The 11,472-nt window shown below is 36.9% G+C and overlaps 1 long non-coding RNA gene across 2 annotated transcripts; it reads right to left on the bottom strand.

Annotated features, from left to right (window-relative positions):
• Positions 1–10,078: 10,078 nt before the first annotated feature.
• Positions 10,079–11,472, bottom strand: LOC143889181 (uncharacterized). Of its 2 annotated transcripts, XR_013254775.1 has the most exons (4): positions 10,886–11,472; positions 10,688–10,763; positions 10,359–10,512; positions 10,079–10,254 (listed from the first exon to the last, which is right to left on the bottom strand). It is a non-coding gene; the product is annotated as an uncharacterized LOC143889181 (long non-coding RNA). The 2 variants fall into 2 exon arrangements; XR_013254774.1 differs by having other exon boundaries at positions 10,079–10,512.

Here is an 11,472-nt window from a genome sequence, read left to right on the forward strand (position 1 = left end):
TTTGAAAATTATATGAGAATTACACATCACTTTTTTTGACTTTTTTTAACAAATGCACCCATTCAACTCACATATTTTCAATCCTACCCCCTCCTTTATGCTTTTTAACAAAGGCACCCATTAAAGCCATATAATTTCAATCTTACGCCCCTCCTTTATGGCTTTTTAATAAAAAATCTATAGGGTGATCTTAACCATCCGATTTAAGAGGAATTGTGGAAACATCTATAGATTGGAGGGCTAGGATCAGCCTATAGAAATGATTTTTTGGACACAACCTATTTATGTTGTGTTCCATCACATGGACGGTTTGGATCAACCTATGACGTGGTCCGTACAGTTCTTTGTCGGCCCGTGCATCGCACGGGTTTTTTACTAGTATATATATATAGAGGAATGGAAACTAAGGGAATTATTTCAATTTCTCCCAAATATCTGTGAGAATTACACATCACTTTTTTTGACTTTTTTTAACAAAGGCACACATTCAACCCACATATTTACAATCCTACCCCCTCCTTTATGCTTTCTAACAAAGGCACCTGTTAAAGCCACATAATTTCAATCATACCCCCTCCTTTATGCTTTTTAACAAAGGCACCCATGAAAGCCACATAATTTCAATATTACCCCCCTCCTTTATGCTTTTGTAATAAAAAATCTATAGGGTGATCTTAACCGTCCGATATAAGAGGAACAACATATTATGGAAACCTCTATAGATTAGACGGCTAGGATCAGCGTATGGAAATGATTTCTAGGGCACAACCTGTTGATGTTGTGTTCCATCACATGGACGGTTTGGATCAACCTGTTATGTCGTCCGTACAGTTCTTGGGCCAGGTACAGGTCCAAGATTCGTGACCTGTAAATTTTCCCTGGTCATTTTGACCTGGCCCGTGTCACCCGGACCCTTACGGGTCGGGTCAAACCCTCCCATATTTTTCAAAATCTTTTTGATGGGCCCAAAAACTAATTTCTTCTAATCTTTGCACTGGTCTATCCCTCACAGTTGGTGGGCCCCCCCCAAAAATTATTTTCTTCAAATCTTTGAACAAGGTAGGCCCCACCTGTATTTTTCAAAATGAATTGTACGCACCGCCCCATGATCCAAACCCTCCATTTGATAATCATAGCCCTCCGATCTAAAGAAAAACTGCATATTACGGAAACCTCTATAGATTGGAGAGTTGTGATCATCCAATGGAAATGATTTTTGGGGCACAACCTATTTACATTGTGGCCCATCAAATGAATGGTTTCGATCATCCTAAGGTGTGGGTCGTGCATTAACATTAAGGCCAAATTGTAGGCCCCACCCAGATTTTTCAAATTAAGTTTGTGGTCAACGCCATAGGATGATCCAAGCCGTCCATTTGATGGGCCGCGACGCAAATAGGTTGTGCCCCCAAAATCATTTTGATGGGATGATCGCAACCCTCCGATCTATAAGGTTTCCATAATTTGCAGTTTCTCTATTGTCTATCATGAGAGCTGCCACCTTAGGTGAATTAAATGAATAAGACAAAATCTGAACCTGGGTGGCTGCTTTCACATGCAACACAGCTCATCCCCAAAATGCCTTATGCGATGGTCCCTAGCAAATCCCACACACACATTTTGTGCTTGGGCTGTCAAATTGGGAGCGTAGGGAGAGGAGGGGGAAAGGGCAGGCGCTGGGAATGACTAGTGTGTGTAGTGTGTGTGTGTGAGAAAGAGAGAGAGAGAGAGAGAGAGAAAGAGAGAGAGAGAGAGAGAGAGAGAGAGAGAGAGAGAGAGAGAGAGAGAGAGAGAGAGAGAGAGAGAGAGAGAGAGAGAGAGAGAGAGAGAGAGAGAGAGAACAGGGCCTTGCCATGAATTAGGCACACACAGCTTTTCCATGCATTATGTCCACACATCGCAATGCGTATAATATGATTGTGCATGAACAGTGCTTATTTAGTGACTATATAACCACAAACGCATTCATTAAGCCTGATAAGCCGTTTCAGTGTTTTGCCGCCTTACCAAGTTATATATATTGCAGAACACAGAGATTGGAAAGAGATTAGAAAGTTTATAATAGAGTACAACCAAGTAAGTGACTCCAAAGGAAAATACTATCTCGGAGCTTTCTGCTGATTGTTATTGATCCTTGAAGTAATTTACTCATGGACATTAATGAATTATTTAAATATAAGTGAGATATTGGAGGGACACCAAACAGATTGATAAGTCAGGTAAACTGCATTTTTATACTATATATTTAGGACCTCTTTACATGTGTCTAAAAACATGCACAATTATTTTAAATGATATTCTTATTTGTATAACGGTACATTTTTACAATTAATTTTTATATTATATTGGGTTAATCATTTGGCCCTTCTTAACTCCTACAAGAAACTCAATATCTCTAGAGTGATGCTATCAAGAAGAAAGTAACGCTATGACAAGAACACTTCCTTCTCCTCTACAGACCCGTTGGTCTTTTTGACATAACATTTATTCTAATGTGTAGAGGCACTAAACAGCTCAACTTCGTCAAAAGATCCGAACGGACTTCACCCGAAACAATTTACTTTCCATCGCCCTCAGCTATAATTGCACTAGTCCATCCGCCCATGCATCCTTCTTCATGATTCATTTTCGATGAAAGGAAGGAATGATGCGAGGATAACCCGAACATATCAGACAGATTGGCACTGGTAGAAGCCCATGAGTACCAATTACTGAAGATATAACCATTCTAGAATCTCCACACACCATTGCTTCCTTTTTCATCGACGATCGGCCAAGCCCTAACTTTGTAAGAAACAAATAAGGAAAAAAAAAACCCGAAAACCCATAGATTAATTAAGAAAAAATGTAAATGAGGGGAGAGATGGCATAAATTAAACAATAATAAAAGAATAAAAATACCGAGGTTCGATCCCAGCTTCATGTCTATCCCCTAGAAAAAATAAGAACAAAAAAACTATCTCCTGAGAAAAAACCGCCGCCGTGCATCTTCTATGTTTTGAATTGATGCCCATGCATCTGCAAGAAAGAAGATGTCTGGAAACTCTTTCTTCGAAACCTCTCCTTCTGTAGTTGGTGGCAGCGGTGGAGAGAAGGGAAGTCCCTTGAAAATGGCAGGAAGGCCTAATAGGGGAGGTGACAGTGGAAAAAGTGTATAGGTGGCAGGAAGGCCTAATAGGGCAGGTGGCAGTGGAAAAAGTGTATAGAAGAGAAGAAAAGAAAGGGTCTTGATAACCCGACGGTTAATCAATATTCATCTCTCCCTCTGCTTTTTGTCTTTATTGGTGTACATGGAAGGAGAATGAACCAGATCTTCTCCACTTCATAAAGTAGAAAATGAAAAGATGGAGAGGTTATTTGCTCACAAATATTCAAACCACAAAAATCTGTTGGAGAAACGAATCCAAAAAGAACAGTCTAAAAGAAAAGAAATGATTTCATTGAATGCTTCTTAGAGTGGCTTTATATTTATTATTGAATTTGAAGTTTGTTCAAAGTTTTTGTCTAGCTTCAGATAAAGAAAACTATAATATTTATCCTCTATCAACGTGTGTATACATGAAAAGATTATATGTTCTGCAATATTCAACTACTTATTATATGAAATTTGAATTGGTACAACCTTGACGGCATAAATTACGAAGGGACGGGTATTAGAATACCACAGTCTACTAATTAAAGTTTATCTTAGAGGACTGGCTGAAAAAAATGCAAGGCCCAAAAGATTAGAATAAGCAATTCAAATTAGAAAGCATAAACTAAAGTTGGATTTGATATTTGTGGTGAGTCTCGGTGTTGATTGAAGCCATTTAGTGTTTTGATGATTTTTATTCTACTCTTAATTTCTCTAAATCTTCTCTTTTTTGTTTCAAATATCATCTATTTCATCTCTGTTTTGATTTTGTGCCCTCAAATGCAAATTTAAGGAGAAATTATGGGGTTAAATTTATGCATTTGTTGCATTTTTTTTCCGCAAGATTATGGTCTTAAAATTTCTCCCCTTTTGTAATTAGTGGTTGGAATTGATATATGTGGTGAGTCTGGTGTTGATTGAAATCATTTAGTGTTTTCTTTTTTCACTGGCATATATACCAAAACATATTACAAATATAATGGAGCGATGGGTGTTGATAGGGCATGATTGGGAGTGGTTGCATGTCACATGGATTCATCATAAACCAACACAAGGATCTGAATAAATCTGCAATCTCACACATCACAGAGAATGTCATGTTTTCAAACCCGACAGAAATTCTTGTATTGCTCCATAAAGACAAAGCCTCAAAAGGTGAAAAAACTAGTGAGATTTGGCCCTAATTCCGCAAATATTTTCCTCACATTCCACAAATTTGTTTTTGACAGAGAATAAAGTCTGACTTGCCAATGCATTCAGACACAGAGGAATTACTCTAATATCAACAATAACCAAAAAGCAAAGGAAGATGATGGCTCACATCGAGAAGAGCAAGAAGATCATCAACGTCAACAGAATTTTGTAATTTAGAAAGGAATGATATGAATGATTACTTTAGATAAATTTCATGATAAATTGAAAATCGAAAGTTAGATTGGTTCGAGTTATCTTTTTAGTGTGTAAAGAAAACAAGAGATATAGAAATATTTTTCTTTCTAATTCTATGTATCGGGCAATTCAAAGGCTAGTGAAATTGTCAGCTCCCTCAAATACTTAATGCCTTCGTATTCAAAGTCTGACTTGCCAATGCATTCAGGCCACATTGTCAATCGGATGTACTAGAAAACTCAAGAATTATAGGAGGTTGTGGATTGACAGCCGGTAGAATGTACATATTGTCTCTCCATGAACCTTTGATGGGGCCTAACAATTGAATTATTTAGATCTAAAAGGTAGTCTACACCCTTACTTATTCTCACAACCATTACTCTATCTCTCTTCTATCTTTGAACACAAATGCCTAACAATGAATAGTCTAGATCTTTGAAGAAGGTGGATACCATAAAAAGTGCATTTATTCTTTTAAAAATCACTTGGGCTCACTTTGTTGGAAGATTCAAACCACTCATTTGTTTCAAACCAACGTAAATAAGCCATGCTCCAAGACTCATCTCCCTAGAATGATACTAACTCTTCGATCCATAGAGATTTATGTATGTGTCTTTGTATTAAATAAGGGAGATAGGATCATCTGATGAAGATGATTTTTTGGGCACAACCTATTTACGTTGAGACTCAACAAATGAATGCTTTGGATATTCGAACAAAGTGGCCCCAATTAATTTTATAAAAAAATACCTGTTATATAGTGTTAAATAATGTATGCATGTAGGTGCCATATAGTAGGTGGGCCCGGTGTACATAGGGCCACAATCGCAGTCAATTAGCTGTCGACATGGGAGTCAGAGGTTAGTTAGAAGTCAGAAGGTGAACCTGGGACTCTTTTGCTAGTCCTCTAGTAAGCACAACAACAGACAAGGTCTCACGATGAGTGTGTGAACAATTTCATAACTTGTGTCCTTATCTCCTCATGTTGAACCAAAACCTGGCCTTCGTAGGTGAGCATAAATTTTGAAAAAATTAAAATGAAGCCCACCTTGTTCAAGATTCAGATCATTCCGTTGTTGGGCCTCAACGTACTAGATTGTGCCCCAAAATCCATCTTCATTGGATGATCCTACGCTTCATATAACAATCTCTATAGATCGAAGAGTTGGGATCATCCAATGGAGATGATTTTCGTGGTACTATGATAGGGCCCAACAACTGAATGGTTTACATCTTTGAACAAGGGGTGCCCCACTCTATTTTTTTTTAACATAATTTTTAAAAAAATATGCACTCACTTATAGACACCATATAACACATATTTATTAGAAAATTCATTGTTGCCCAGGTTATTCCAATATTCAAACCATTCACTTGATGGGCTCCAATGTAAATAGGCCTTCCCCAAAAAGCATCTCCAAATGATGATCCTAACACTCCGATATGTAGAGGTTGATCGAAGGGTTTAGATTATAATACGGGGATGATTTTATGGGCAAGGCCTAGTTACCTTAGGGCCCAAAAAATGAATGGTCTGGATCTTCAAACAAGTTGGGTCCAATTGATTTTTTTTTTTCAATACACCTTTTATGTTGTCCACCTTAAAAAATATGAACCATTCATTGTTAGGTCCCACCAATAGTGGGGGCCCAACAATGAATGGTTTATATCATTGAAGAAGGTGGACAGAGAGTGTATTTTTCTTTTTTGGGCTCACTTTGTTTGAAGATGTTCATTTGTTTCGACCCCAGCGTCGATAGGGCATGCTCCAAAAAAAAATCTCCCTAAGACGATACGAAACTCTTCAATCCATAGAAATTTATATATGGCGTCGTATTCTCTCCCTTTGACTTAACAACCGGTACAATGTACAACTCTATCTCTCCCTCTCTCCCTCTCTCTCTCTCACGAACCTTGTGAGGGGCCTATAAAGTGAGTTGCTTAGATCTTTGAACAATGTAGGCCCACCTGTACTTATTATGTACTTAATTCTCACGCATGTACTCTCTGTCTCTCTCCACTGTCTCTTTGAGCACAAACCATGGGTTCGTGTTCAAAGAGAGAAGAGAGAGAGAGAAGAGAGAAGAGAGAGAGAGAGAAAGAGGACAGCTCTCCATAGTTCAGGATTTAATCTAATGATTTCTATAGTTCTCCCCAAAAATCCTCCTCACTCCATTGGAAGCCACTGTCTTTTCAACTCCATGAAACACGTAAAAGATAATTGGATTAGCACTAAACAACTAGTTAAGGCTGCACCCCTTCATTCAGTTGTGTTGTGGTTGATTTCTTTTGCTTCGATGTAAGTTCATGTTTTTCTTAGGGATAAGTTTTGTTTTATTTTTGTTTTCATTTTTTCTTTATAATGTATCATTCTTTCCTTATTTGGGAAGGATTGAACCTTTTGTTGTTGCTCACCACTTAATAATTTTTATTTTGTTTTTAAATTTCGTAGGATGAGTTAGATGCACCTTGGATTAGTGTTTTCCAGTAATATAAGATACTGGATTCGGTTATTGGATTCAAATGAATGGATGCCGGGAATCTATGCAATTACTATCTTCTGCGGTACGTATGATGGTAGATCCTTATTCTTAAGGCACAAGCTTACCAAATAATTCGATGTCTAATACAAATTCAGCTGGGCAGAAAGTGACATGATATAAAAGAGAATTCGATGTCTAATACAAATTCAGCCGCATAGAAAGTGAAATGATATAAAAGAGAGGCTAAAGAGATATGGCATTATCTTTCACCACTCGTAGTTTTTCAGGATCTGTATACTCGAAAACTCCATCATCAGAATAATTGGGGCCCATCCATCTGGACCATTCATTAAGTTGTCCCCATTGTGGATAGGTGACTATTAAAAATTTTGAAACAGAAGATGATCCTAGCCCCTTGATTTAATTGGTATAAAAATAGATGGCTCAGAGAAGTTTGAGTTTTATAATCCGAGATTACTTGAATCAATTTTTTGTAACAATCTTGAGACAAGTATGTCAGAAACAATCAACTGGTTCTCATTTACTTGATCCATAATAGATTTATCATCCACCATCTAATATCGAAAATATTTTCCAATAAGATATTTCTTAGAACCCGCTGTTTCGACTAGGTATTTCTGCTCTAGAGTTTCCCACAACTCTTTTGCAGACTCAATTCTGAAAAACACATCAAACAATTAATTACTGAGACAACTCAGTATATGACCTTTACAGAGATAATTATCTCTTTTCCTTTTTTCAGAGAGATGGGTTCTTGCAAGTTCTTCCTCATTAGGTGACGGTTCAGGATCATTCAAGATATAGTCTAGGTTCAGAAAGGTTAGAAAGAATCGCATCTTTTCTTGCCATCTACCGAAATCTGATCCGTCAAATTTTTTCGGTCTTTCGGTTTGGGAAGCCATGATGATTAATTTTCAGTAATTGAAATCCCAAATATTACAGATCACAGATCGAACAAATTTATCTTAAGATTGTTAGAAAAATTGATGGGCAAATACGTAATTTAGGATTCAAGTTTACCTTGTAACATTTTAATCTCGCAACTTTGGAATCAGAAATCAACAGTAGCTATTTACTGCAAGAATTAAATGTAAGCAAATAAACAAAGTCGTTAGATCACTTATCGTGTTGAGGCACGAAAGATCTTCGTTGTCCTTAAGACAAATCTCGCCCCCCACTATGACGAATCAACAGTGCAAATGGGCTTCACAGCGTATGTCTCTAAGATACAACAACTCTTGCTCCAGGGGTGTGCACTCATGCAGCCCAGATGCCTACCAAACTCGCTTATATGTGCCAGAAAGCCTTGATCAGATAATCTTGGGAAAAACCAGAAATTTCAGAAACAAAAAGAGACGTAGAGAAGAAAGAGGATCGGGAAGGTTTTTCCGCTAAAGATTCCTTTCTGTTATCTCTAAATCCGGTTTTATAGAAAAACAAGAGGCACGTATTAGCGAAACGTCGCACCATCTAATGCGTGAGAGACGTTTCCTAAATGGCCACTAAACCACATCGATACGGAATCTTAAACGGTAAAAAGAGTTTAAACAAAAATTAAAGAATATTTAAACCTTTAAAAGAAAAAGAGAAAAATTAAACAAACGAAAAGAAAAATCCTTTGGCACGCGCCCACGCGTGCAGCCGGCCGGGCCGGGCGGCGTGCGTGTGTGGTAAGATCAAAAGCCCACCGGACCCAAGTGGGCGATCCGTGCGCGTAGGATCCCCATGACCTCTTGCTCATTCATAAGGCTAAGAGAGTGAAAGTATATATATGGCCACTCTCATCGTCTCACACTTCCCATCTAGGACTAAAGTTTTCTCATGACTTTAGTCCTTTTGGAGGGAAGCCCAAATAATTTGAATGAGAAGCCCAAAAGCATAAAGCAAGTCCCAAAGAAGGACAAACATATAATGACTAAAAACATCCCATTGTAAGTTTGAATTACAAAAAGACATTTTCACATTAAAAGTTAACAGAAGATTAGAGAGCTTCCCATACATTTAGGGGAAAAAAAATGCCTAAATATTTTATGGGAATAAATATAAACGTTTTGAGAAATAATATCTTTAGAATTCCATCATTTTTCTTTTTTGTTTCCCTGAAACTTCTTTATTAAGATAGGATTTGACAATAGTTATCAAATCGTTTTAGATGAGTAACTAAGGAGAGAGAATCGGTAGAATTTTTACAAAAAGAATAGCTGCCGTTTATTGAAATTTACCAAAGGAGAGATTTACGCAAGAGAGTAGAGATGAAGAGAGAATCGTTTATTTTTTTGCAAATAAAAACGGGATATAGAGAATTTGACACGTGTAAGTCCACCACAATGGTGCCAATATCCGTGTTCTCCTGTATAATTTAAAAAAGAAAGATTTTCCTATAATTAGACCATCTCAGAGAGCAAACTAAACGTAGAAAGGAAGATTCTTGGTAATTCGACATTTCGACCCACTCAAAAGAGTATACCAAACGTTTTAGACGTAGCTTTAGCTTTAGACGGACCGATATTTGGATTAATGGTTGTGATGTATTTTTATATGGTGTAAGGCCGTATTGTCAAGTGTTTTTCAAAAATTAATGTACGGCTTACACTATAGGATGATCCAAACCGTCCATTTGATGTGCCACAATGTAAATAGGTTGTTCCTGAAAAATCATTTCCATAGTATGATCCCAACACTTCGATCTAGAGTGGTTTCCAAAATTTGTAGTTCTCTAGATCGGAGGGCTGGGATCATCCTATGGAAATGACTTTTTGGGCACAACATATTTATGTTGTGGCCCATCTAATGGACGGTTTGGATCATCCTATGGTGTAATCTGTACAATGCTTTCTGAAAAAGACTGAACAATTGGGGCGTACACCATATTAAATATCGTATAATCAAATATTGCTAATTTTTAGTAGAATTTTTCAACTTGTGTTGTACCCTAAGACCGTCATGGAGAGAGAGATACATGTATGTTTGCAATCAAGACGGCTGATTTTTTGCCTATATAATAAAAAACACATGATTTTTAGCAGATTTTTTCAACTTGTTGTATACTTAAAACGTCATGGGAGAGAGATGCAAGTATGTATGCAATCAAGACTGCTGATTTTTAGCCTAAATTTTCTCTCTACATATATGACTTTGAAAACGGCTTAGAGAGGGTGGCAACTGAATATGGATGGTTAGAAATTGGAGAAAGGCCACTACACTGGATAACTGCCCACAAATGCTGCGCTGAAATAAAAATAAATGTTAGACTTGAAAAAGAGAATTGAGAGAAAGTAAGAAAGCTTTATACAACAAATGGGTATAATTTAAAATTTGTAGCTTTATATTACCTCTTGTGCAAAACCCATAGGCAAGAGATACCATTCAGCCCAATTGAAGAAAAAATGGGAACAAATACTTTGAGTAAACCTATGTGATTCTTCACTGATCCTATCTTGCATTGGAGAAAAAACCAAGTGGATAGTAGGGCTTCTATTCTTCTACCTGTCAAAAACCATCACACAATTCAATCTCCAAAAGAAACCAAAGAAACTCTGGAAGAGAGTCCACCCAAAATCTCCAATTTTCACTTCACCCGGTCGAGAAAAATCCAATTATAAAAGTATGTGAAATCATTTAACTGATAGAGAAAAAAGGCACATGAGCAAATCAGACATGCCTACATCCTGATCATGTTGAAATTAATGTGGGCATCATCGACTACTTTGAAATTGATCAGAGATTGAACCTAAGCCCTGCATCAAAAGTTAAATAAATTTTAAAAATCACTCCATCAATTTTAAGAATCGCTCCATCATTAGAAAATTTTAATTGAACACCAAAACGAAAGTTGGTTTGCTGTAAAAAAGAATCATACCTAGATGCAGAATGAGCAGTATCAAATCACCCTACCATGAGTAGTATCAAAACACCTTTTACTGGAGGATAGATTTATGAAAGAAGCCAGGAAGCCTCTAATAAAAACCTGTAAAGATAGCACCATAAATAAACAAAGAACACATATTTTCGAACCACCAGAATATAGATTATGAAAGTTTCTATGATGAAACAGGAACCACAAACTAAACTAAACCTTATGCCAAAGCAAAAAATAAAGAAGACAGTATCAGACAAAGACTTAGATTGTTAATATGTGTTTTATCTGCGAATGTGTAAAAAGATAAAATGGAAGAAGGATAACTCTCACCTTGAAAAAGAGAAAAGATGTTGTGTTTCTTGAAGAAGAGAGAATGGAAGATAAATAGGAAGAGATGAGAAAATAAATAGAAATAAATAATGGTGTTTTTAAGGTACATGTAAAAAACGGGAAGAGAGAATCTCTGACATTTGGCATTTCCAAGATTCATCTGCTTATTTTAATTTGGAATTGAAATGGAAAGAGATATATGCTGGACAGAGAGTTTTAGTAGGAGTTTTTTTTGTCCACGAAATTGCGGTAGAAGA

The sequence above is a fragment of the Tasmannia lanceolata genome, unplaced genomic scaffold, assembly GCF_043159265.1.
Source record: "Tasmannia lanceolata isolate RefF3 unplaced genomic scaffold, GAP_Taslan_0.1 ptg000013l, whole genome shotgun sequence".
Taxonomy (NCBI): Eukaryota; Viridiplantae; Streptophyta; class Magnoliopsida; order Canellales; family Winteraceae; genus Tasmannia; species Tasmannia lanceolata.